Source organism: Bicyclus anynana, chromosome 21 (assembly GCF_947172395.1).
Source record: "Bicyclus anynana chromosome 21, ilBicAnyn1.1, whole genome shotgun sequence".
NCBI lineage: Eukaryota > Metazoa > Arthropoda > Insecta > Lepidoptera > Nymphalidae > Bicyclus > Bicyclus anynana.
The window spans coordinates 145454-172288 of NC_069103.1; the positions used below are offsets into that span (position 1 = coordinate 145454).

At 39.3% G+C, this 26835-nt stretch overlaps 1 long non-coding RNA gene across 6 annotated transcripts in view; it reads left to right on the top strand.

Annotated features, from left to right (window-relative positions):
* LOC112047675 (uncharacterized) overlaps positions 1 to 13424 on the top strand; it is a 33373-nt gene extending 19949 nt beyond the window's left edge. For all 6 annotated transcript variants that reach the window (XR_008251912.1, XR_008251913.1, XR_008251911.1 and 3 more), the window contains one exon: positions 13407 to 13424. This is a non-coding gene — a long non-coding RNA (uncharacterized LOC112047675). The remainder of the gene's footprint in view (positions 1 to 13406) is intronic.
* The last annotated feature ends 13411 nt before the right edge of the window (positions 13425 to 26835 follow it).

Here is a 26835-nt window from a genome sequence, read left to right on the forward strand (position 1 = left end):
ATATAACCGACTTCAAAACCTAAAAACGTACCCACTAAACTAAAAAGTGAAAAATAACATCATAATATGTTCTACCTGCTGATCAGTATGAAGGCGGTGCTAAGCCGGTGATGTATTAATTCAAGCCATGTGAGAATATCTTATAGATTTAGATTTTGCAGACAGTGTTGTTTCGTGTGGTCCTGTCAGAAATGGCTTAAATTAAGACAACACCGGCTAAGCACCGACTTCATACTGATCAGCTACTCACCTCAGGGACGCCTGACCCTGTAATTGCCCACTATGCCTAATATAATAAGCTATATTGAATTATTGAGAGATCAACTGTATTATAACAATCCATTATACATATAATTGGCAAGTAATTGAACAGGTCACAATCACTACGTGTCTACGTACTGGAAAACACAACCGGAGGTAAAAATACTTTATCTTTACCGCAACACCCGCGCTCGCACGCGGAAGCGGAGACAGCTATCATAACAAGTACACTCGCACGAGTCACAACTGTATACGTATTCAACGGAATCCATAACTCGACGCAATTCCCCGCAAGTCCGTGTTTCCCCAATCAGTGTTCCGAGAACGAGCGATCGACCGACTTTTTTAAATTAATTCTTGGACAACCTTTTACTTTATGGTCTATGATAATTTATCATGCCAATATCACATAATATACCTACTCAACCTTATCGTCAAATATACTTTCGATAGGGATCCAAAAACTAACATAGAAAAGTAAAGTAACTAGAAAAAAGTGTTACCCAAGTCATTCAAAAAACTTGTACGCGTTGGCAATACCTAGATATTATTTATTATATTTAAATGTTGAATGTCAATCAATAGTTAATTAATATAGTAAGAAAGGTATGATGAATGGACGCAAAAAGCACATTATCATTTATAAATGTGTGTGTGCGAGTAGGTACTACGTAGACATTTCGTCGACCGCTTGTGCTCGACTCGTCGGTGATTCTGTGTTCTGATCGATGCTATATAAAGCTATTATTATATTTTCGGCTTTATTTACATAGATAAGTTACACTTTATAATTGAGAGACTTGAAGACAAAATGACGACTGAATCTCATTATAAAGATTAAAGATTCTTCGACCATTTTTCTACTGGTTTTGTTTTTTAATTAGGTACGAGTAATTAGTTGGTATCAGATAACTGCAAAAGCAAGTCCAGCTAATTGTGAATGTTGTCATAACAAATTGATTAAACAGAAAGTTTTCACTCACTTTTGTATAGGTATTTCAAAGAAAACCTGAATGTAATACTTTTTATAATATCATTTCCAATAAATGAAATTAATGAATGCGTACATAATTACATTAATGAACCATTGAACACCAGTAGGTAGGTACGTATATAGTGGTCACAGATTCCTGCATAACTTTCTACCTAATTAAGTAGATGACATACGGCAGCTCTGAAGCGATGCAATGTTATTAGTTTTGATTTATCCGTCTGTTACGGGATCACGGAAAACTACTGAACATATTTTTACATTGATATGACAACATTTATTAGATAGAGATCATAAATTAATAACCTAACCGCACGTATCTAGAAGCAGTGACGTAGCGTGCCTTGGAGGAGTGACATTGTGCGTTGCATTTTACCAATTTTTGCTTTCACATGTAAGAGGCCCCTGAAGTCTGGGGGTCCCGTATCATTGATACGGCTGATACTGCGGTAACTACGCCCCTGTCTAGAAGTAAGATTATAGTAGGTTAGGAACTGTTATTCATTTGTAATGCATTATACAGACCACCTGTGAAATATGTAGAGCAAACTAAATAATGTTCCAGTCAAGTTAGTCGGCCCAGCAGTCTTCAAGTAGCTTTCAGCTATTTTTTTTTTTGGTAAAAATAGATATGTTTTTAGTTCGAAAGTAAAAATTACTTAAAACTATAATAGAGGAAATTAAAAAATGATCATTTGTCAAATTTCTGGCCGGCTCTTTTCACTTTTCAGTACATCAACCTGCGCCGCCCGAACCAGACAAACCTAACGTTTAACAAGAAGTGTTTATACATTAAGCCTTATAATGCATAAATATATACTACCTATGCATGAGCAAATAATATTTTAATTCATTTATTTTCGATGTAAGCCGGTACACCAGTAATGATTTAATGAGACGGAAATACCTATTATAATATCCGCGCTACGAGTTGGTAAACTGGTAATGTAAAGCCAATTATAAAAAACAATGGTTATTGTTAACAATATAACAGTAAATTGGCTATCGAAGTATCATTTATTGATATCATTAACTCGTTATTGGATTGCCTTTACACAATATTGGCCCATTTTGTAGATTAACTAATTGCGTTTGTAACCTTAATATTTTATTGCTTTTATAATTACGAGAACTACCCCTGGCTAACTCTCGAGTTTTCATCAATATATTCACAGTTTGATAACACTGACCAGGTCTCTTCTAAGGGCTTCGTGATTTTTCACCACGATAAAGTGATGATGAATTGGTTTTTAGGAATCTGTGAATTCACATACAAATAAGAGTGACATAGTGCTAAAATCTATTTAATCGTACACTCACAGTGCTATATAACATATTCCTATACAGTTACATGCAGTTAGTTTGCCTTTTATGAAGTACAATACTTTGTCGACTACTCGTAGGTAAATGATTGTTTCAACAAAGCAATTCTGCTGCATTTCTTACCTTCAGAGTTCTTACGATGTGCTTATAAATTGGTCTGAATCTGCCATCTTGACCTGCAATGATCAAGATGGCGTAGGAAACGGGATAAAGCTCACGGGAAATCTGAAACTGTACGCGAACGAGCCCACCGTAGTAAACACATCTCACATGTACTACCACCACATTATTAAAGTAATTAGGGGTCCCTGGTCACCCCCTGCTGAGTATTAAAATTGCTGCTAAACAAAAATTACTTTTTTATACGAAACGCTATAGTTGGAACAATATAACTGTAATTAAAAACACAAAATTTAATACTAACTACATAATTAGTGGCTTGTGGCTGTTTCATCGAAAATTCAATTTATCGCATGGAAAAATGTTAACCACCAAATTTTTCCATTAATTAATATTAAACGAGAACTTCAAAACAATAACATGTCCATCTTCCTCTTTTGAGAATATATCGCAGTGTTTCCCGTTCGCGTGAATGTTGTGTTTCAGATACTGAGCAGTAGAAGCCTGCGGCAGCCAAACATACCTCAATTTATGAAGGCTGAAGTTTTGCCAGTCCGTGCCATAGGGTAAGTATGTAAGTCAATTAAGGACTGAAGATCGTTACTTTTAAAGATTACAAGCATCCAGATTCTCAATTGTCCATGTATAAAAGGTAATTGTGTAATATTTTCTACGGGCTATCATGAGGAATCATTTCTCCTGTCGCCAGACCCACAGTTTCGTGGCAAACCTTCGCCAGACACCCTTAAAGTATTCATAAAAAAAATTTATAACAGTTCTTTTTGAAGGACTGCCGGGCAACTAAATTACTGGCGACTGGGCATATGATTTCTCAAAATGGAAAATATTTTAATAAATACTCATTATATTTTGACAGTTGAGGGTTTTGAAACCTTACCACCATATTTCAATCTCCATAACTCCATTTCAGATTCGATGGTAGGAGCGACTAACTTCAGCCTTCATAAAGCGAGGCAAGTCTGACTAAAGCAGGCTCGCAGTCCGATGTATGTTTAGGCAATTAGTGCTCGCAATCCACCTCCAGCAACAATCACAACAACACAACAGCAGCCGGACAACCGCAGCTCGCTCGTCCGCTCACTAATGAGCGACACACATGACATAATTGCTCGTGATACGAGGAACCGTCTACTTAATAATACCGTTATATGTATATAAATATATTCCCAAAATTTTCCATCACAATAATAACATAATTGCTATTACGCTGTAGTAACTAGCTGATACGATGAACAACACTATTGGGAATTTAAGCACATTTCAGCCACAAATTATATATTTTTTTTATTACCATATTTCTGGGTCCATTGAAAATAATTGACCCATATCCAAGCTAGTCGCGTAGGTTTTCTATAATGTCATAAGATACAAAAGAATCCTTTTTTTATTTAGGCCGTTAACGAATTACTTTAACTTTAATAAATTCTAAATTACTTTATTTCAAGTCGTCTTAGTTTTGAAATATCAAGTTTGTTTGTTTGTAGTAATTCTACTAACGGTTCGGAGAGCATCTATGAAGAAAAGCGGGCAAGAAACTCAGCAATAGCTTCGTTAAAAACATCATACATTATTATAATATACAATAGTCATGGTCATGTGCTTACGTAGAAATTACATCAACAATGAGTCATCATTATCAACCCATATTCGATTAGGCCAATTAGTCCGCCACGCTGGCCCAATGCGGATTGACAGACTTCACACATGCAGAGAATTAAGAAAATTCTGTGGTATGCAGGTTTCCTCACGACGTTTTGCACCGTTAGACACACGTGATATTTCATTTCTCAACAATGAGTGGTCCTAAACAATCTATTGCATACAGATTCTAAAGATTTGTTGAGAGAACACATCAAAGCACCAGTCAGCTCTGCATTGACAGCAGATGTTAGTGCAGCACTACCGTGCTACCATCACCGTAGTGTTCGATGGGTCAATGAAGGGTCACATTAACCCGTAACATTTACTATAGCGTGGCATTAACGAGTGTGCAGTGTGCAGCCCATAACCTCTGGCGTTAAGTTATCGACCAAGTGTTTTTGTGTTACGACTTACAACGTTCCGAGATTACATATCTCCTATGATTTATGGTCTATACAACCATCTGTAAATTTTGATAACTTCTATATTGATGGATTTAAAAGGTCGTAGACATTATTATCCAGAAACGCTTGTTTTTATCATATTTCTATTACTTATCTTAATGATAGTGATCGATGGAAATTTTTTATAGTATACACACGGTTTCTGTTATTAAGAAAGTTGTAAGAGACGTGCTTTATTTAAAGGATTATATTTATCTTTAAATATACATGATGTGATTTAATCATCCAGATGTTAATACCCGATAGGTACTTCCCATAGAAAATAACATTGTAACAAAAAGAACGATACAGAAAACGTGTTTCGAGTACTTCTTAATAGCCGTAGAAACAGTCGAGCATATTACTGAGTATAGTATAAAAATACAAATACAGTGAAACGTCGGAGCTCATGCATAACGGCTAAACGTCGTCAGGTATCAAGCGTTCGTTACCAACTGACGGCTAGAAAGTAATTTGCAAGTTGTATTTTACATTAGCGACGTCGGCACAATCTCCACGTCGCTGTATTTTTTCACGAACATCAAGTGTTTTTGTGTCTCTCGTTCATGTCTCTGGCACGTACTTAAAAACGCATCTCCGCTAGTCAATTTGCCTGCGAGTTAAAATAGCAACGTGTTACCTGTCGGTCTGTCGCTCGCTAACGAGCGGCGATTGACCGACATTCGCCGAACGCACAAAAAATACATTAGCTTTCCATGACTAGACGTGCTCGCTAATGCCCCGCGTAGTTAGGCGGCTCACGTAAAAACTACACACAAAAAGAGAGAAGAAAAACGTTAAAAAATAGGCACTCACGAGTGAAGAGGAAATAAGAAACATCAAAGTTCTCTCAGCACTCAGCGCGTGTAAACTGTTCGGTGTTTTTTTGCTTATTACGATCTCGAAAGCGAGTCGACGTTCATCTTTTAATGATTTGAAAAAACTATTGCTTTATTGCGATACTTAAGTAATTCTTGATTAATTCTAAAGAGGAAGACGTGATAAGAAGTCAATTAACCTGCTTAGAGTGTTGTCAGCTGGTACTTCTAATGGCGATATAAAGATCGTAGATAGTCGTTTGATAGGATAGATAGATATATAGATGTACTTAACGAACTTCTATTAAGGTTTATAGCTTGTAAAGCTGTCGATTTTAAAATCCCGAGTTCGAATCTTGGATGTGTCTTATATTATCAGTAGATAAATTAACTACTCATTTGTTTTTGAATCTTGCGTTATAAGCTAATAACACAAAAATCATTAATTTTTAAAAATAAAAATCAAAAGTATAAAAGATGTACAAACAAGCACGAAACATTTTGAAATAACGTCGCTATGGCTCAGATCGTCAACCCACCACTCTACCCCCGATGCATCTCCTCGTTATCTATTGCCACATCGTTGGTGAAATGAGAAAATGAAATAAAACAAAAGCCGCCTCACATTTAGCTCGGAAGGTACTCGTGGCTTCTACACGAGTTACAGAATTACGGAGTTATCTACACAAAAGGCAGTCGTGCGTGACAATCGTTCATATCGTTTATCAGCTTATCCAGCATTTTGACTTTCATATCTCGCGACTGGCGTGCTTCTCGATTCTTTCCTTTTCTACGCGCACTATCTCGATGTACGATCCCATCGTTCATCTCGTCGTGGAAACGTGTTTCGTGTCAGAATGCTGCATGGGTTTTCAACATACTTTGTTCTAGTCGATGGCAAATCAATACTTTGTCTTAAGTGCGCTAACATTTTTTAAATAGTTCTCAACTTAAATTGTCAAAATCAAATTACTTACTTTAATTTTGATTAAGTTAGTAAGCTTAACTAAAGTTAGCTTAGCTAAAGCTAATAATGATTTTCAACAAGCCAGAATATGATTTGAATAAAATGATGGTATGTTATTGGAATCACTAAATCTGAAAATAAATAATACACTTATTATTGCTGTTATGAGTGTTGCTGTTATGATAAACAATCAAACATTCGTGTCGCCACCGGCACGACGTCTCTTGTAGAGAAGAGTCGCTGCTCGAGTGCTGACATCATCATCGCTCGCGCAAACAACATTATCTCAAACATCGTTGGCGTTCTGTTTAATGATAATCATCGTTTCTTTATAATCACCAAGCGGGGAAGTGACGTGTAAAAATGTCCATCCCGATGCGTCTGTTCGCTGTAATTGATTGGATCCGAGCGCTGTGGTGAAACCTGACACTTTTTCTACTCCGCTGGCCGGAGAACTCGACTGGAATCCGATGCCTTGATTGCTTTCTTTGTCTAAAATGGCTCGTTCGTAAATGGCTATAGAAATTGATATTGAGATGAAAAGTTTTTCAAATATTTTTACAAAGTGGAATTTTCCTCGTAGCTTGACAAGGGTTTCGAGGATTAAGAAAGTATCCTATTTTACGTAAAAGCACACATCACTTATGTGCAGTTGCAGTTGAATAGTGCAGGATTATTAATAGGTATTATATTACCTATTATAAGTCATAAACATTAACTTAAATATATCTCTATGTTATAAAATTAAATTCATCTTACGACCTCTCTTCATTTGCTAAATAAAATATTAACTTATGGACATTAATTTATGCAGATTATTTATACATCTACAGATTGTATAAAATAACATGTATTATTACCTACACAACTGCTTATTATTTGTATGCGCTAGCCTACTTTTTCATTTGTTAAATAGTGAGAATAATAATTAGTTTCAGAAAAATTAATCATGTCAAATTGTAATTCGCTAAACAACCAACCGTATTTGACAAAAAAAAATACAAATTTAACGCTAAATTCGACCCAAAAGAATCTGCAAGTCAAAAAACCTGCTACATTATTGTGAGCCTTATTAAAATGGACTCTGAGCGTGGCCTAAATTTCTCTGAATCGCAGTCTAGGCACGTACCGGCCGTATTGGTGAACGACAATTCAAAAATCAGAAGAATGTTGATTTCAAAGAGAGTTCTTTTGAAATCTAAAATCATTCGGATAAAGGACAGCCTCGACCGACAGCTCTGACCGCTTTGTTTGCCTGATAATAGACGTGGAGAGAATGTGACCTACTTGTGATTTGCGACGACATCGCCTAGATGCTGTTGCTCGTCAGGTTTCAGAATTGGTTTGGAACGACAATCATTTGGAATTGAACGCTCGCTCTGTTGGACACATTTTCCAGTTCATTTGATGACGAATGCGATTCGTTATACAACCTGACGTCTTGATTGCTTCGCATTATAATTTCTTTCTCTTCTCTGTTCATTTGCTTTGTGATCTTCGTCAATACGTCTTTCATTTACAATGACGACAGTAAATAATGTTTTATAAACGAAATGCATAGCCATCTTTTTTTCATTATAATTAACTTTTCTTCACTGAAACACGTGTTCAATCCAAGAAGCAAAGCTACTACACTCAAGTCCTGTACGTTTTATTCCAAATCTCGAGCATGCTTTAGCTGAGACTTTTATTCCTTCTAGAGTGAAACGTACACAGAGGCTTGTACGAGATGTCGCGTCTGGAATGCACTAACTCTTTGATGCGTTGCTTTGAATTTCGGCTAATTAACGTCTGCTAATTTACAAGTTACTAGTAATTCTGACACTACGACTATAGTATTAAGTAAATTTAAAACAAACTGATTTTTACGAAAACACTGCCTATGTTTTACATAAATCTAACGGCTAATGAGTTTCGTGGAATAGCCCAGTGAAAATTACCTGTGCCTCCGATTCCGGGCGTAGGTTCGAATCCTGTCCGGGGCATGCACCTCTAACTTTTCAGTCATGTGCATTTTAAGAAATTAAATATCTCAAAACATCGTGAGGAAACCTGCATACCTGAGAATTACCTTAATTTTCTGCGTGTGTAAAATCTGTGAAATTGCATAGGGCCAGCGTGGTGCCTTACCCATCTCATTCTGAGAGGAGACTAGTGCTCTGCAGTGAGCCGAATATGGGTTGATAACGATGATGATGAAAGGTTAGTATTTGTTTAAACGTGTACTAGACCGGAAGCTGGTGCTTTCCAAACGTAACATAATGTAAGTGTTGATACATATAGGTATGTAATTTGTCTAAATATATATCTATATTTCGACATAGTGATAAGTAAATTCGTTAAGTTAAGCAAACATTTTAGCTTTTTACGTAAACGCACGGGGTTAGCCACATGTTTGCTCACACATCGTCGGTATCAGCGCGGGTGGCGGCGGAACTTGGCGGGTTGGTAAACATTCGCCATTTTGTTTTGTGTCGCGACGTGTGCCCACACAGACACACACAGACACGGTTTCTAATCTACTTTTGTTACCTCCGCAAAAAATTCAAACGGTAATAGGCGGGTTTGGTATAGTTTTATAAAGTTCTTTTTTTTTTGTTTACTAGTGATATCCAATTTGGTAGAGTTGTTATCTTTATGAAAATTATGTCTATTTAATTAATCAACCAAAATTAAATAGTTTTAACTAAAAGGTTCTAAAAAGTTTAACTATTATTTATAGTGACTTTACTACCGGTATTGAAGGCAGATTAATTTATCACAAAATTTGTGCATAATTTAAAAATAACAAGATAAAGGCAGTAAGTAGTTATAGTAATAGACAGAGAAGTTAATAATTCCCCTTGCGCCGCGAGGGCGTCGCTCGAGTGTGTCTCTGGCTTTAATTACGCGCAGTCAGCTGTGCGCGCCTGTGTGCGTGGGGCACACGCACACCGGCGCGCCGCCAATCAGCTGATCGCGTACGACGCCGCCCGCCGCACACACACACACACAGCGACGCGCGACGGCTCTACTACGGCTCGACGCTCGAGCACTTTTAGCTGCCACTGGCAGCAGTGAGATAACATTTCCTGCTGGTACCGTACAGTCTAAGCTCAGTTAGCCGAACATTTGTTATACGGATACACGATTATCCGGATTGCCAACGGCGATCAAGTAACTTTTTAACAGATTTCAAAAAAGGTGAAAGTTCTACTACCTATATATTTTCATATTTCAACTGCATTTATTTGATTTTTCTAAAATTTCAAATTAAAGGGGTGAATCGGGTGGGAAACTTCAATTTATATATAAAAGTGTTTGTTATCTCAACTAGTCAACTAACTGATTTTTGATCAAATAATAATAGGTCGACAAATACAGTCAAAATTCAAATAAATGATGAAACTCAAAGATAAGAACATTAATAAAAATAAGCATCGAATTAAGCAAGTTATCCTTTATTTGAAGTTAAAACACCGTTAGCGTAAATAAACCTACTAATAACTAATGAATGGCGCACACTTCGGCGACGAGTTTAAAGTGCTCAACAGAAACTGCGATTTCAATATTCATGCGCGACTGTCGGTCTAAAATTTCTATTCTACGAGTATAACCTCATGTCTCAGCAATCGATTACGATCGTATTATACATCGAATCTATAATATTTCCATATGTTTTCGTAACTTGACCTTTTAATAACTACCAATAGAGGTCTCATGCCACGCTCCGTCGAAACGCGCGGAGATGGAACATTCATGAAAGGTCACTCCATGGAGGGGCACGATAACATCTCGAGGCATCCCATCGCGAGCATGTTTTAAGGATTTACAATTCGATAGGATCATTTATAAGCGCTCCAGAACGACCGGCGAACCATTGCTTATTCATAGGCCCGTAGAGCGGCGCTCAGCGCTGGGCGGTGATATGTAAATAACACGCTACAACGTTTTGTTGGAGCTCTGACTGATCCGGAGATACCTGAAATGGAGCAGAACGTTTCACAAACACGAAGCCCGCCTAGCCGCGTCCCTCTCCCTCCCGGCGGGACGCGCGCGCCTAGACGAGGACGGCGCGTCCGCTCGTCGAGTTCGGCACTTAAAAATATGGCCGATCCTTGCTCGGTTTCGTGATCGCCTAGGGAGGGGGCGATGTCGATAATATTATACTTTATGGCGCCGGGCGAGGGCGAACATAAATTGGATATTCGTTTTACGAGAGATAATACTGACAATAAATTATACGCGCGTTTCGGGGCTCGTCGCGGGGCGGCTCGCACGGCGCGTCCGAGGAAGTCGCCGCTTTGATCGTCGCGTTATCAGACCGCGGCGAGGCCATTGTGTCGCTGCGACGGGCGCTCGAGCGCAGACACTTATCGCTCCTTCGCAAACGCTGACAGTCGTTACTAGATCCCCACCGAGACCGAGCGCTGCGGTCATTTCAAATGTAAAGTTTCACCGCGATCTTATCAGAGGCTTACGATCGTGAGCCGTAATAATTAAAACTAGTAATAATTCAGAGAATTTAAAGTATACCGTAAAAGTAATTACAGAGATTTAGTAGCCGCGACGCGAGCGAGCAGCGGAACTGTAATTACATTACAAAGAGCGAGGCTCTATACAAAATGTAGCCTTTTCATTTCTTTGTTGTTTTTATTGCGTTCGCTCGCGCGGACAAATATAGAGGCTCGCCCGAGGCGGCCGTACTTTACGAATCAGGCTGCGCGCAATATCGGGGCCATAAAAAGTTACAATAAACTTTTTATTATGGCAGCGCAGATAAAATAAATATAGCTTCACTTCGCCCCTCGTCGCTATCGGCGGTTGTTACGGCGAAGCGTAAACTGGAAGGAGATTAGCGCAGCAGTGAGCAGACTGCAGACGAGGGCCGGCCGGCAATCATCCATTAGTCTCGATGTTTATTTCATGTGCCGTACGTGAATGCTAATTCACCAGCGTCTCGCTCGGCCGCCGGCGCCGCGTGCCGCACTAATGGCCCGCCGCTGCGTGACTGCGGCAGGCGCTCGGGCAGTCAGGTACACAAGCTCAAACTGCGTGCACTTCTAAACTATCCGACTGCCTTAATTAGTTTCACCACTGTTAATTGCTCGCTCCGTACGGAATAATAACCTGTTTTACTTTAATGACCACATTAAAAAAGAGCTATTTCATGAACAATTTCTTTCTCAGCCGTCGCCGCGGATTATTCACGATTCATTGTACGCGAGCACCTTTCATGTAGAAGAATGGCTTGTTAGCCTTTTGTTCATTAATGTTTGAGCGCGATCGAACAATAGGCGCTGCGAGAAAAACTCGCTTCATTACATTGCCAAATCACGAGTCGCACCTCCAGCGCACCCAACAATTACATGTTTACAGTACATTACAGCCGGAAACAAAGCAACTCACGGCCGCGGTGTTTGTCGCAGCGGGCGCGACGCGGTGTCCGCCGAGGCCGACTGAGACATGTACGGCTTGCAAAATATGACGTCCAAATCAAACTAATCATTTTTACTTGACACCCACTTCTCCATCAACTACCTAAGTAATTCTTTTTCTTGAGAAAACGCGAAAGAAGACCATTCTAACTTTATGTTAGTCGTTTTGTTTTTGTGTGAGAAATGTACAATTATTACATCAGTTCTAATATTCGATTATATTTCAAAATCTAGGTAGGTATATCTAATATTATAAAGAGGTAAAGTTTGTGGTGTTGTAGAAAGCACCGTTATTTTTGAGTTGCATGTGATATATTTTTTACCCGTATTCTCACGGAAACGGGAATAAACGCATTAAACGTATAAGAATCAAATATTTCGGTTAAGTATCTATTATGTAATTCTTCATTACTACCTTCTATTACCTATGGAAATGGAAATTGAAATGAGAATTGCTGAAATATTGTAAGTAAATTCATCAGTGTCACAGTACAATGCAAGAAATACCTACTTCATAATCGACATATTAGATTCGAACACCTAGTACAAACCAAGAATGTAATTGTAATACATGGTGCATGCCCGACTCGAGTTATTTCTCGGTGTCAGTAGGTACAACATGAGTAGGTATTGTAGAAACGTGGTTGAATCGATAAAATGATTATTATCGACCGAGCGCCGAACGTATTTTCACCGTACGGCCTGTCAATGCCAACAGTATACCTCCAAATTTCCAGTTATCGATATATCTCCTAAGATTGTTGACATCCCTAAAGAAATTATTCATTCACCTTCCTAGGCAATGATATATACTAAAGATGGGGCACTAGCGCATCAAACCTGAGGCGGACAAATGCGTGGAGAATAATTGTCTTAATTTCATTTAGTCGCTTATTATTAAACAACGAACGTTATTTAAACCTTCCTATAAGTATGTATAGGTACCAGCTTGAATTGTAAGAACTTGAATGTGAGCAAGGTTTTTCATTAAGGTTAAATAGTTGAACATTGTAAGAAATTATTAGAAAGTAACTAGGGACAATGATAATTTTATACTATAGATAGGTTACGTCCATATAAAATCACCGCAAAAAGTAATCCGTATTTAGCGACTCCACTGAGCGCACACAAGCACTTTGTCGTTAATCCCATTATATATTTATGTATATATAGTTTTTACACTTCCTGAACACACAACTCGACATTGTAGACGATATTTAGGTATTATTTGTTTATATGTATAACGTTCGTTGTTTAATATGCGACTAAATGAAATTAACTCAATATTCCACATTTGTTCTCCTCAGTTTTGATGCATTAGTGCTTCATCTCTAGTATATAAAATATCATTGCCTAGAAACCTATTAGACGGAGCGCAGGCTCTGGCTGTCGCTGGACAACCAGATAAGTACATTAACCAGCTATGGAGTATGGACCGTGGTGGTTTTTGGAAAGATCATCCAGATCCTTAACCACCCTAGTATATTTTTTTTTTAATGTTATCGGCATAATATAAAAAATGATATCCCCATTCGCAAGACACTTGGCTTGAAGGCAATCCTTAGCTCGAGCCCCTATAAAGTGTTTTTCGAAGGGTTGCCGCGAAACTAATAGACTGGCGACTGGGAATACAATTTCTCATAGGTATTATGCCGAGGCAAACATGAAAAAATTACACTTTATACTTCAACCGTCTACCTTCCAAAGCCACCACGGCGTACATACTTATGGTAGGAGCATGAGCTGACAAACTTTCAGCTTTTACAAAATGACGAAGATCTGGAGTTCACGGGCTCTTAGGTTATATTTAATAATAATCAAGAAAGATATAACAATTTCAATATTCATACAAATTGTGAACTGTGGATTGGTTTGGACTGAGTTGTGCGCAACTCAGTCACGATTATTAAGTTAAATGTTTAGTTTGCAATCAATTTTATTTCACGAAATGTGAATCAGCCGTAACAAACGCAGCGCTCCACTGGTTCATGCCGATTCAAATCAAATGAAATCAAATTTCCTACTGATGGCAGCATAGCAATTATGTAAATTGGCTAACTAGGTAAATCTATCATATTTAAAATTTATAACGTTTTTTTTTTACCTTTAGTCAGGGATTCGTAGAACATTTTTTACAACTGATTACGGATCCCGGACTATTATTGCTAAATCGTATACCTACCTATGTAAAATGTGTCGGAGATGGCAAATCATGGCTACAAGTTGTGGACTATATACTAGCCATCCATATTCCATCGTAAACAAGTCGCACAGCACAACAATACTTGACTTTTTGTTTGACATATCATTTACTGAAGGCTGAAAGTTGTCAGTCCATGCTCCTAGCTACTCTCTCCTAGCATTGGTAGTAAACACACACGATCTTGGAGTTTGCTCTGCGCTCATTTTGGAAGGTAACAAGTTTCAAGGTCCAGCTGTGGTCCAGCTTTCAACGTTCAACCGTCCAATTATAAAGCTAAAGCATATATTTTTTAATATTTTCCTCTTCATATCTAATACGAGAAATTATATTCCCACTCAACTGTCACTTAGCTTCGTGGCAACCTTTCGAAAAACACAGATAAAGACTATTTATAGAGATCTATATGGGTCTCTAGCGAAGGTTGGCATCGAAGCGAAGTGTATGGTGACTGGAGACTTGATTCCTCGTGATATAATGTAGAAAACATCAAAAATTTGCTTTTTATACTTGGACGATTGAGGATTTGGATTTTGGACCCCTTAAAACCGGCTGCCTTCCAAAACGGCTCAATAGTGGCTAACGGTAAGAGCATAGGACAAACGTTCAGCCTTCATACAATGGGTAAGTCTGGCTACTGCAGGCTGTGGTCGTCGGCGCGAGGAGCTGCGCTCGGCTCGCTGTACTTACGGCACTCAGAGCAATCCATGTCCGCCTCCGCTGCGTCCTCCGCACACACGCACCGCACCGCACGCTCACCGCGACACTCGCGCACACTACCGACACGCCGTCGGGTGGAGATAAATAAAACGATGCTTTAAGGATTTTTGTAAAAAGATAGTTATATTTTTGGCATTGGACTATGACACAATATAATACTATGATATGCTAAGTAAGCGTTTTATAAAGACTTTTACATGCCGAATATTTGTTAATCAGACTATTCATCAGAGGACTCTTTATATATCATTTTAACAAACATAACTGCTTACAAAATGAGAGTAGAATACGTCTCTAGGCGCCCGGCCGACGCCGACGGGCCGACGGGCCGACGGCCGCGTCCGGCCGAGGCGTCACTATGTCTAGTTTTATTCGTAATATTTTCTCACTTTCATTTTTTACTCTATAGGTACATATTTTATTATAATACAATTTTTGAACATATACTCGTTATCGATATGACATCTTATACAGAAATACGCAACGAATCGGCGACGGTACAACAACTCATAGAAGCATCGGTCACTGCGCCTGCGAATAAATACTCCGTCGGTGGGCGTCGCGACTGTCGCGCCGGCGTCGCGGCGATCGCGTCATCGTCCGCACCGGCACCGGTCGCGCGGGGGCGTCACACGGCACGTTCCGTCCGGTCCGGCGCCGCGCACTTACACTACTAATTACACGGGAACATCACAGATCCGGGCCGGCCGGCTACATGTAGATCGGCAGCTGCTGCAGCGCGCGCTTGTCGAAGCGCTCGTAGTGCGCCTGCGCGATATCACAGTCCAGCGCCTCGGGCGGCAGGTAGGGGTGCGGCTTGCGGCGGCGCTCGGGCGGCGCGGGCGCGGCGCGGCAGCAGCGGCGCGCGCGCACGCGGCGCTCGGGCGGCGCCGGCGCGTCGGCGCGCGGCAGGTTGTTGACGAAGGGCACGCGCCGCAGGCTCTCGAGCCTGCGGAAGTGCGACGGGTGGATCATCAGCAGCGGCTCGATCTTGACGCCCTGCGGCGGCTTGGCACAGTCGGGAAGCTCGTATTCGATACTGCAGTCTACGTGTAAAGGCACCGAGTAGTCCTTGGGCGCGAGCGAGGCGGGCCGCGCGTCGCGGGCGAAGCGCTCGGCGGCCGCGAACTCGGCCTCGCCGCGGGCGTAGCCCGTCATGGTGCGGGCGCGGCCTCACGGCGTGTGCGCCGCGGGGCGCGCGTCAGCTGACTGTCGGAGCGCGCGACGTGCGCGCGGGGCGGCGGCAGGCGCGAGACTGAGGCGCCGCGCCGCGCGCCTGCGCCCCCGCCCGCATCGACCGGCGCGCGGCGCTGCGCGGGGCGGCGCGGGGCGGGGCGGTGTTGTGACGCGAATGTCAAACAGCTGACTGCGCTACGTAAGCGGCGGCGTGGCGCTGAATCACTGCGCGTACTTGGCGGGCGGCACCGGCGACAGGCGGGCAGCGCTGCACCACGGGCCGACGGCGGCACCGGCGACAGGCGTGCAGCGCTGCACCACGGGCCGACGGCGGTGTTAACCAGTTCGTCAATCAAAATAGTACACGTATCTTTTCTTTATCAGTATGATAGTTTATTTATGAAGCTCTTAGAAAGTCTTTACATCTAGCGAGAACACTTCGATGAGATGACTCAGTATTACTAATCCCAATAACTAGTAAAAGAAGTCTTCCACCTGGCTCGCGCCGAGCCTGGATCGAACCTAGGCCTAGTGTCCGCCGGTCGTGTGGGCAGCGCGCGGGTGTGATCACGTGACGTAGTGCGGGCGCATGCAGCCCACAGACATTCTGTAAGACATTTAGTTGCTATTTGAACGTATAAAAGTCCTCCGTAATTAAATAATGAAAAGCAAAAAGTAATGTCCGTGAAATAAAACAACTTGTCACTCACAACTGACATGAATCTAATAAATCTGATAAACAGTTTAAACTGTAGAAAACTAAAGAAAGACTAAATATACTCAAAAACATATTAACTCTCCTTAACCAGTGGAAAAAAGAAAAAAAATTTCAACTATAGGTATATTAAATAACTCTGAAAACCTTTCCCCTCCAACAAAGCAAATGACCAATGCAAAGAATGTTATGGACGAAACTAGAACCTCTTAGAATCCAGTCCTTTATTCTTGGAGCTGTTGATGCTTTACTTGTTTGTTTTACAACTTTATTACACTTAATAAAAAAGTACAAAAGGTGAAACTTAAAGTCTTCAACTTCAGGCATCTTCTATCAATTTAACCTTTTGTGATGTGGATAGTGTAACTGCGCTAATCGAGACGAAAAAAATGCGAACTAATTTAAAAGAAGTCTTTATTTTCTATGTGGCCCAGGCAGAAGAGAGTAAAAGTCGAGTGTTAAATAATATAATCAAACAGAGCAATAAAAGAATCACAGAACACGAAAACTAATTTATAAAATCTCTGTCTGTTTGTCCCTAATCCTTGGACCTACTGAACGGATTTCCATGTACTGACAGATAGAGGAAGGAACATCTGGAGCACAAAATATATTTGATTCATCACGATGTTATAGTTAAAATTTCTCTCTCACGACAAGTAGTTCGTGTGCTCACGTCGTACATTTCACGTCGCATACACTCACGACGTACACTCGCTCACAGAGGAAGCGTTTCATTTGCATACAAGATAAACGGTGCGGGCCCCGGGGTCCCACCTCGTGGAGCTCCACCAACTTCAGCGTTTTAAACTTGCAACGGGATAATTCTAACTTTTAAAACTATCTTAATAAGTAAATTGTGGTATGCGTATTGCGTGTAACCCACCAACTTTCATCGAAGTAGTGGTGTGTTTTCTAAAAACGTGAACGTTATGGAGGTGCTGACCATAACGGATTCATCATTATCACCTTATTGAAAACGAAACTACGATGGCGTCTAATTAAACAGTCTACCAATTTACTGCTCAATGCAATTACGAACTACAGAACTTACTTGGTTAATTAATAATGTAATTACATGAATGAAAATGAACACTAGGTATTTACTAAGAAATTGTCCAACAACGTTAAATCTCAATTTATTTAACGTGCGTAGCAAAATTTAATTGATTTTTTAATGAATCTATAATTCATAATAATAATTATAAAATGTATAATTTGTGTACATTCTTGAGTAGTGGATACTATTGCTTGATTTTCATTTAAACTTTGCAATACTGTGATATATCTGTAATAGATGTTAGTTTGTACTTTATTGGATCGCAGCACAAGACTGATTGCTTTGACCATTCGTTATTGCTACGTCCATAGTTTCTGAATCTTGAAAATATTTTTTTTTCTTGCTAAAAGCGTCTCTTTGTATACATATAAATCTTTTAGTATATTTTCATAAACATCTATATGTACTTTATAATGGTAAGGATTTTATAATGGTAAGAGATTACACGCAAAGGACCTTAGGTGGGGATTAGGAAAGCAACATCTACAGAGTTAATACGAGTTCGTACGACTGCTTATACGACATAAACACATAATACTGCTATTGTGTAGCTGCGACAAAAGATATCGCGTCAGTTGTACAGTGTGCACCCACACCACACAGATCCTTTGTGTCGTTGTTGTGTGTGTAGAGACAACGATGTTATAAGCTTCTTATATCATAACCAGAATTACTGTATAAAAGCTATTTCTGAATCGTTTAATCACCAGCCTCCTAATTACAAATGATGAGTGGCAGGCAGCACAGTATTAAAACAAAACAATTATCACGATGCCAGTTTTTAATTTTACTAAACCGGAATTTTGAAAAATGTAAAAACAACTTCGATGAACAATGTTTTAAAAACATGATTCGAAATATCTGGGAATTGAGTAAGATTATCAATTTTAGTTGGAAGATTTGATATTATGTATTAATGTAAGTACAGGTTTTTTATAAAAACTGACGACAAACTTTTGCTTCAAATGCTTTTTCAAATGCTTCAGGGACGTAATTTTTAGTCTGATTTAGCCAACTTTAAATTTAGTTTGAAAGCAAAGGTCAATATTTGAATTACTAAAATCGAAAAAGTTCATAATATAACACGGAATAATAAATAGTTAAGCAACCTTATGCTCGCAAAATGTTAGAGCATTTATCTGGTTTAAATTATGGTTGCTCGATAAAGTTAAAGTCCTACAATTTAACGTATTCTCTGTAACAATGTATGTACTTGTAAACTGTACATTAGAGTGACGCAATAGTCACCCTCACAGATACAGACACACAGTTGGACGAGTAATGTATACGCGGTCGGCGACAAGTACCAGCACTCGGTAACAGAATATGACGGACACAAGCCCAGCCTTCTCACGGGGCTACTGAAACGTTAGTCGAGTCCACGCAAGAGTCGCCGCGGGTAGGCTTACACCGCGTAACGCGAGAGCACACGCAGCGAGCGACGCCGCGCTCGCACACTAGTCCAGGAACGTCTATTTCATTAGCATATCATTATGATTATGGTCTCTCGATACAAAATACACGAAGCTCTACAAGTCGCGAAAAGCCAAGCCACATAGCGCGACACCGTGCGGAAAAAAGTCGTGAATGTGTTATAGGGGTCACGACCCTCAGTAATGAGGAACACAATGCGAAGAGATGATTATGAATCTTCGTTTTATTGATTAAAGAAACTATGATTATGATCTGCAATAATTCTACTGACTACTCAATAGCAGGCATGTAAGGAATACGTCCTATAAAGCGCTGTCCATCACCCTGAGGCGGAGGTGTTAAGGCATGTGAATGTAATTGCACCGGGACAAAGGCAATCGTATACTTTCTTGGACGAGGACATTCACAAAAGTTAAAATAGAACATTGTAGAGTAAAACTCCCGATGTCTGGCTGAGTACCTAACTAAAGAATTTTTGTCTCCGAACTGTCTCTTTTCTGGAACTGTGATTAGGTAGGTGGTACATTTTCATATAATTTCAACGGCTTTTCGTATAGAATAGCAAAATAAATGAAGTATTCACAGTTGATAAAGATATACTTCTGAAAACTGCTGCTTTTATTAAATAAAGCTTGCAATGAGTCAAAGATACCTACACAAACTAGAGCACTGCATCTTGGGACGTGTTCCTAACGTGTCCGGTGCGATGTTCTTATAACTGATGTTTTTATACTATTTGTTGACTTAGTAAGCAGATGGTCAACATGATCTTAAGTGGAAAACATGAAAAACGATGGCCTATAGTAGAGCATCACAGTGCGCTTTCCAGTGCCCGCCAACCTGCGGCTTCATCATAATATATGAAACTTCGACAGAAATGTTGTTTTGCAACTGAAATAATATGGCAGTAGTACTTTTCCTGCTGAGACCTCTCGTGAATAGCCCTACTACAAACTAGTTGCGACTGTTGTATCACGAAAAAATGGTAGAAGGATTTGCTAAATGCAATGAATATTATAAACCTCCTACCTGAATAGTATTATCAACGGTATACTATACAATATTATTAAGAGTTTGAAATTGTCTTCGCTTTCATCTCCGCGTGCCCGATATACACTCAAATATATAACTGCGAGTGATTGGCGGCACTTACTGGCGATGACTTATCGTAAGAACAATAATATAATGTTTGAACGTTTACGAGCCGCCGAGAAACGTGCAGCTATGTCGGTCCCACGCGTCGCGCTCTGCCCAATTGTGGGCAATGTAACAACATGAAACATATAACAAAAGCTTGTACGTCATTTACAGATCTATTAAGATCCATATAAACGTATATCACAATATCGTGCAGCATGATCTCCGGTGGAATTGACAAAGCATACGTAAATCCTTCATATTTGAGCAACTACTTTATCGTTACGTCCATAAAAAGCCGCACATTAAGCACAAAAGGCATCAATGTCATAACCGCCATGTTTTTGCGTCGCTAAGGATTAAAGACGTTCTAATCCGAGTGAGGAAGGTTGGCGACCGCTGTCGTGTTGTCATGCTGTACTCGTAAGTCAGGGCGGAATGCTGGGCCGGGGCCGGGGCCGGGCCCGGGGCCGCGCGCGCTCTGTCGGTTCAGTTTTTACCCGCAGTCGCTCCACATTGCTCGTTCTCGCACCAATTTTCCGTTTCTCGGATGATGTACGGCGTCCGCAGTACTCGAGCTAAATAACTATTTACTTTGCTGACGGCACAGACGTGGGGAACGATGATAGACGATGCTTTTGATGTATTACGAGTTCTTAGCCGACTCCCAATAGCAATGTCGGGCCGAGCTTATAAAAGCGATGAGAACGATATGCGTAAAGAATAAATCTTATTTGTACGTTTATATATTTTTTTTCTTTTTTAAATATACATAATAAATTCTTCTATAAAAATACTTATGACCAAAATTTTCTCCTTTTCTTAAAATAAAGATTGAATGTTTTTTTAATGGTTTTAATGCATTGAAGGTTTCATCAATGCATGTTTAGCAAGTAACAAATAGACCAAAGAGTCTTTTTGTTATGTATTCAATTGATTATTATTTATATGTATATTGAATCGATTTAGTATACGTTAAAATATAAATAAATATGTAAATGTTAGGCAAATGTTGTTTAGGAAAATATAACTGCAACAAACTTTTAACATGCGAAACCGTGTCTCAGATTTATTATGCTTTTAGAATATCATAATATAAAGGTTCCGGTTCTAGTTTTAGTCATGAGTTATAGTTTATCCCGTATACTTACAAAGAACAAGTTTGACCAGCGCTCTGTTGAAACATCTATTCTACGTAGTCTGAGGTCAAGAGAGACAAGAACGATTTCTAAAGAAACGTAAACGAGATGAGTTCAGTAAATAGATGCTACGTTATGTACAGCTGCTGCTCGCAGGCGCCGGACCAGTGAGTGGACCAGTTGGTCTACGTGGCTTGTCTAGAACTCGTGTGGTTGATAAAATATTGCCCTAATACCTTAGCCTCTGACTTTATTATATTCCTACATCCTCTGCCGTTTACAAAGCAAGTTAATAGCAGCTATTATAAAATAGGTCGGTAATAATATGTTCGAGTCTGCTTGTTCCATTTGTTACAACCCTGTGCGCTTGTTCACGAGGTCGTGAGTTTGAATCTTAGATCGATATCAGTCAAAAAGTCAAAATTCATTTATATCAAGTACTTAGGCTTAGTTTATGTAAGTACTTTTGAAACATCAGGTATGTTAATAAAGAGCCTAAATAGGTCAACGGTAAGAGCGGTCGCACTCATCGCCGAGGGGTGGTAGTTCGATTCCCGCCCCGTTGGTCTATTCTCGTACCCACTCCTAATACAGTATTTCCCGACTAGTTAGGGGAATGGGATTTATTTTTTAAAAAATAAAGTATGGCAAATATTATTTAAAAAAAAAGAAATAAGAGAGAGTTAAGTAGAAATTTGGAATTAAAGTAACGAGGGTTTCAAACGCACCTTGGTCCGAGAAGAGCCCAAAATAAACTCAGCCATTAGTCAGAGTTTCTTTTCAGTTCTCTAGCATTTGTATAACCAGTTATTAGCTATTCTAAAAGAGGTATTATGGTTGAATCTACCTCGTTGACCCACCCGGGGTTACCTTGTGCTCATGAGGTCATGATTTTGATTCTCGTAAATAGACTCGGTCGGGGTAAATTGTACTTTCAAAGAAATTCCTAGTAGGCTCGGAGCTAGTTTGTGTTGTAAGCCCCTGCGTCTCGCAGAACATGTTAAGGCGTCTGTATCGGACGTTATTATTAATTAACATCTGATAATTATCTCCGAGCTCCGAGCCCCGTCTTCATAGGAGAAAAGGGCGGTGCCCTGCAATGGGTCATTAATAATAATAGATTGATGACATTTTTTCGAATCGCATGAAGTTGTAACTTAGTAAAATTACTATACACGAAGCCTTAAAATAAGCCATTATTCTATTCAAAGAATTTGCCTGATTTATTTGATTGATTGAAGCCTGAAGTTTATCTATTACAAATAAACAAACAATCAAATCTTTCCTTTTTGTAATATTTGTATATTAGGTGTATTTGTTCATATCAGACTTTTCGCACACATAAAAGGACAATATTAGTTATTAACAAAATCAGATCTATTGTTTTCTATTAAAAAGAAAGAAAACAAAATCTTTGGGCTTTCAGAACGTCTTTCCCTTATGTAGAAACGATAGTTGCTGTGTCGCTTACTGCTGTCGAATCTTATTGTGTGATGTACATTATGTAACTAATGACAGTCAGTCGTTATTATGAATATGTGTTTGTATGCATGTAATATCAAGCTAAGAAAGAAAGGGAATTACTCTTGGTACAGTGTCATCTGAACCCCCCCTCCCCCCGTCAGCCGCAGCGTCTCCCCGGCGACGGTTCTCACGAAGCGACCCCTTTCAACGAGATTAATTTATTGAAATTTTTCCAAGTGTTCTGCGATTTCGTCTATTTGGCCAAAAAGAACGGGTTCTTGGGGTCTGGAGCGCGGGGTCCGAATCTTCAAACAATCGGATTCATTGTCAGTTGCATGAGGGTTGAGTTTTTGAAGTCCGCTTAGAGTAGTCAAGAGGGGAGAGCGACGAACGACAAGATTGGGAACTTTTGTTGTTTGTGAAACCCCTTTTCTTAGTTTGAATAAACTTTAATCTAAAATCAAGGCTCTTATCCGTTTATACGTGTTTTACTATAAGTGTTTTTTTTACAATGGTCTTTCATGAATTTTAATTCAAATACCTACTGCGAACAGGTTTCATTAATTTGCTTCCGTCTGTGTTAATTTTTATTATATTTCATGAATTGCTAATAATTTTCAGACAAAATGTTGTGCCATTTTTTACTAACAATAACAAAATATTATTGTAAAGTTATTACTATTGATTGATTGATATGAGTTGTTTTGAAATTTGATTGTAAAATTATTATACTTACGAAACGCTCAGTGTATAACACCCGTTTGTAGTTGTTTTTTAGCTAAAAATTTATATTCAAAGGCGCGGGGGGGAGCGGGGGGAGCTGAAACATTTGAATAAACCTCGCGATGAATTTATTAGTTTCAATGTTTTCAAAGACAAACGTCCCTTTTGAAGTTTGAGAGTGGTCCGGGCGGCGGACGCTGAGCCGAGACCGGCCGGACTCGGAGCTTTACATTTGGGATACTTTGTCACTTCGGAGCGTGCACTGTGCAGTTGGTGGAATATTAATTTATCTTGTGATCGTGTTTCATCTGCTATCTGTATTCTAATTAAATTATTACATTTGATGTTAGCCAATCGTTAATTTGAACGTGACACATGGAGCTTTTTTATAAGTTTATTATGGACTTTAAAGGACCCACTGCAGGGCGGGACTGCCCTCATAAAATATTTGGAGCTCAGTCCGACACTCCAATGGGTGGTTGGGTGGTTGATAAGGTTTTCCTTCTATTGGAAATAGAAGGCTTTGAGCCAATCAGTAAGCGATAAAAATATGCTATGAATTATTACGAACAAAACATGATGTGACGAAATAGCCACGTGAAAAATACGTGTGGACTAAAATCTTAAAGGAAGTAAAATAAAGAAATATAAAACTTATTTATAATCGGTCAATTTCATCCCTCCGTGAACAAAGTAACTATTTTGTACACGTAGGTATTGTTAGTCGAATGACAAAGATTTCTATGACAAATCATTGTCGGGTGATAATTTTTACACCTTGGGTGTGTAAAAAATGTAATCCTGAATGAATGCAAAGATTTTTTACGATCATAGAAAATGTTTCGTATATTGTACGGTTACGGTATAACAGTATTAGATGGTAAGTAATAAAATTCCCAACAAAGTTCCCCCAACGGAAGAATGAGGCGAACCCAAGGGCGTGGAAACTTCCACGGACAATATTGCTGTAGTTGTGTAGTGTGCTCGGCGCTGAAGGAAAGTTATTTAATAATTCACTATCAAAGGTCGGCCGAGTATGATGGCGCCGACAGCCGACGGAGATAAGCCATCTACAGACGTTCCAACCAACAAAACTTAACAACTAAAGCTTTGCTTGAAGCTATTGATATTTCAAATCATGTGAAAGTATTAAGAAAAGCTAAATTATTTTATATTAATAATTTATTAGTAAGTAACCTTTTATATAAGCTTTATATAGAAAAATATTTGCTATTCTCGATAAAACCAATATGCATTATGTGCGTATTAGCTTAAAAATTACTGTAAAGTGAAAAAAAGAAAAGGGGCGACACGTTCTAACACAATATAGGGAGAAAAGGTGTTTATCAGGTCATTAAATTTCTTACATAAATTGGCAAATGTAAGAAATATAATGACCCGTCATCATCATCATCATTATCAATTCATATTCGGCTCATTGCTGAGCTCTAGTCTCCTCTCAGAGTAAGAGGGGTTAAGCCAATCGTCCACCACGCTGGTCCAATGCGGTACCTATGGCAGACTTCACACACGCAGAGAATTAAGAAAATTCTCTGCTATGCAGGTTTTTTCCTCACCGTTTGAGACACGTAGTATTTAATTTTTTTCAAAAATGCATACAACTGAAAAGTTGTAGGTGCATGCCCCGGGCCGGATTCGAACCCATATCCACCGGAATCGGAGGCAGAGGTTATATCCACTGGGCTATCATGGCTCTCATAAATTGGCATATGTGTAGAAGCTTAAAGTTCAGCTAGTTTATACGTTATTGATTCCTCCCGCCCGCCCCGCGCCGGCTCGCCCGGGGCACAGTAAAGATATTACAACCAGTAGTTGGACTTCATACTAGAGGTCGAAACGCGAGCTATACCTACGCACCTCGAACATGGGGTGATCGTAGGGTGAAGACAGTCGCGACTGTGCCGCGGTGACGAACGAACGCACGGTTTATTAACAGAGTAAAGTGTATTAATAGTATTAGATTATTTTAATTATGACCAGTAGGAAATACTGTGCCGTTTTTGGATGCATGAATTCAAAATTATCCCATCCAGAGATAACTTTTTTTAAGTTACCTGGAAACTCTGAAAGGTAAAACTTTAAAATAAATTTACTTATTAGTAGGTAGGTACATAATCTTGTATTTTTTAATGGATAAGGTATTTCCTTTTATGTCCAGAATAAAGGTATCTGGTAGGTAGGTATCTGGATTAGTAAATAAAGTGAATAAAGTAAAGGAAAGTGATTGACACGATTCAAATAGGTTATACGCGGTTTATGAATCACGATACAGTAGGTACGATAAGCTTGTGTTATAACCCGCGGCACGTAACTTTAGCGCTGACCGTTTATGCGCAGAAGTCTAAAATACGGTATCGGAGGGGGGCTGCAGGTATGAAGGGCGGGCGTGCGTAGCGTCCGTAGCGGTGATTGGCTCTCTAGTCGTATTCGGTCCCCGGCACTGATACGACGCTCCGCGAACTCCCAGTGTACAGTCGCGTTCTGAATTGTTTTGTTATTGCTATTAATTTTTATTGTTGGTTTTCGTTAAGTTTATTTGTTAAATATATATATTTTAGTTTGTTTGAGACTTTACAGTGAATATGTCTAGAAAAAATACTGTTTTGAGAAGACAGGCACGGAAAATGGTGCATGACGTGCATTGTTTTTTAAAAAGAGAATCTTCTGAATTAATATATTCTTTAAAACAGCTCAAAAGTGAGATTGGCGAAGCTACGAGTATTTAGAACTTACATATCTAGACTTACATTTATCTGAATTAAAAAATTATAATTGCAATAATGTTTTTATTTTTTACATTCTATATACTTGTTAAAAAAACGATGTCTTTGAAAATATTTGGAAATTTGAACTATAAACTACTCGTATAACACCTACACTGTGAACTTTGTAATATAGAAGTAATAACCACAATATTTTATTTAATAAGTATAATATAATTATGCGTGCGTGACAGTACCTATGCACAGCTATACCCCACATTTCGTTTATAGCTAGACTTACTATTTAACATAAACATTAAAATTATTTACTTATTAATTAAT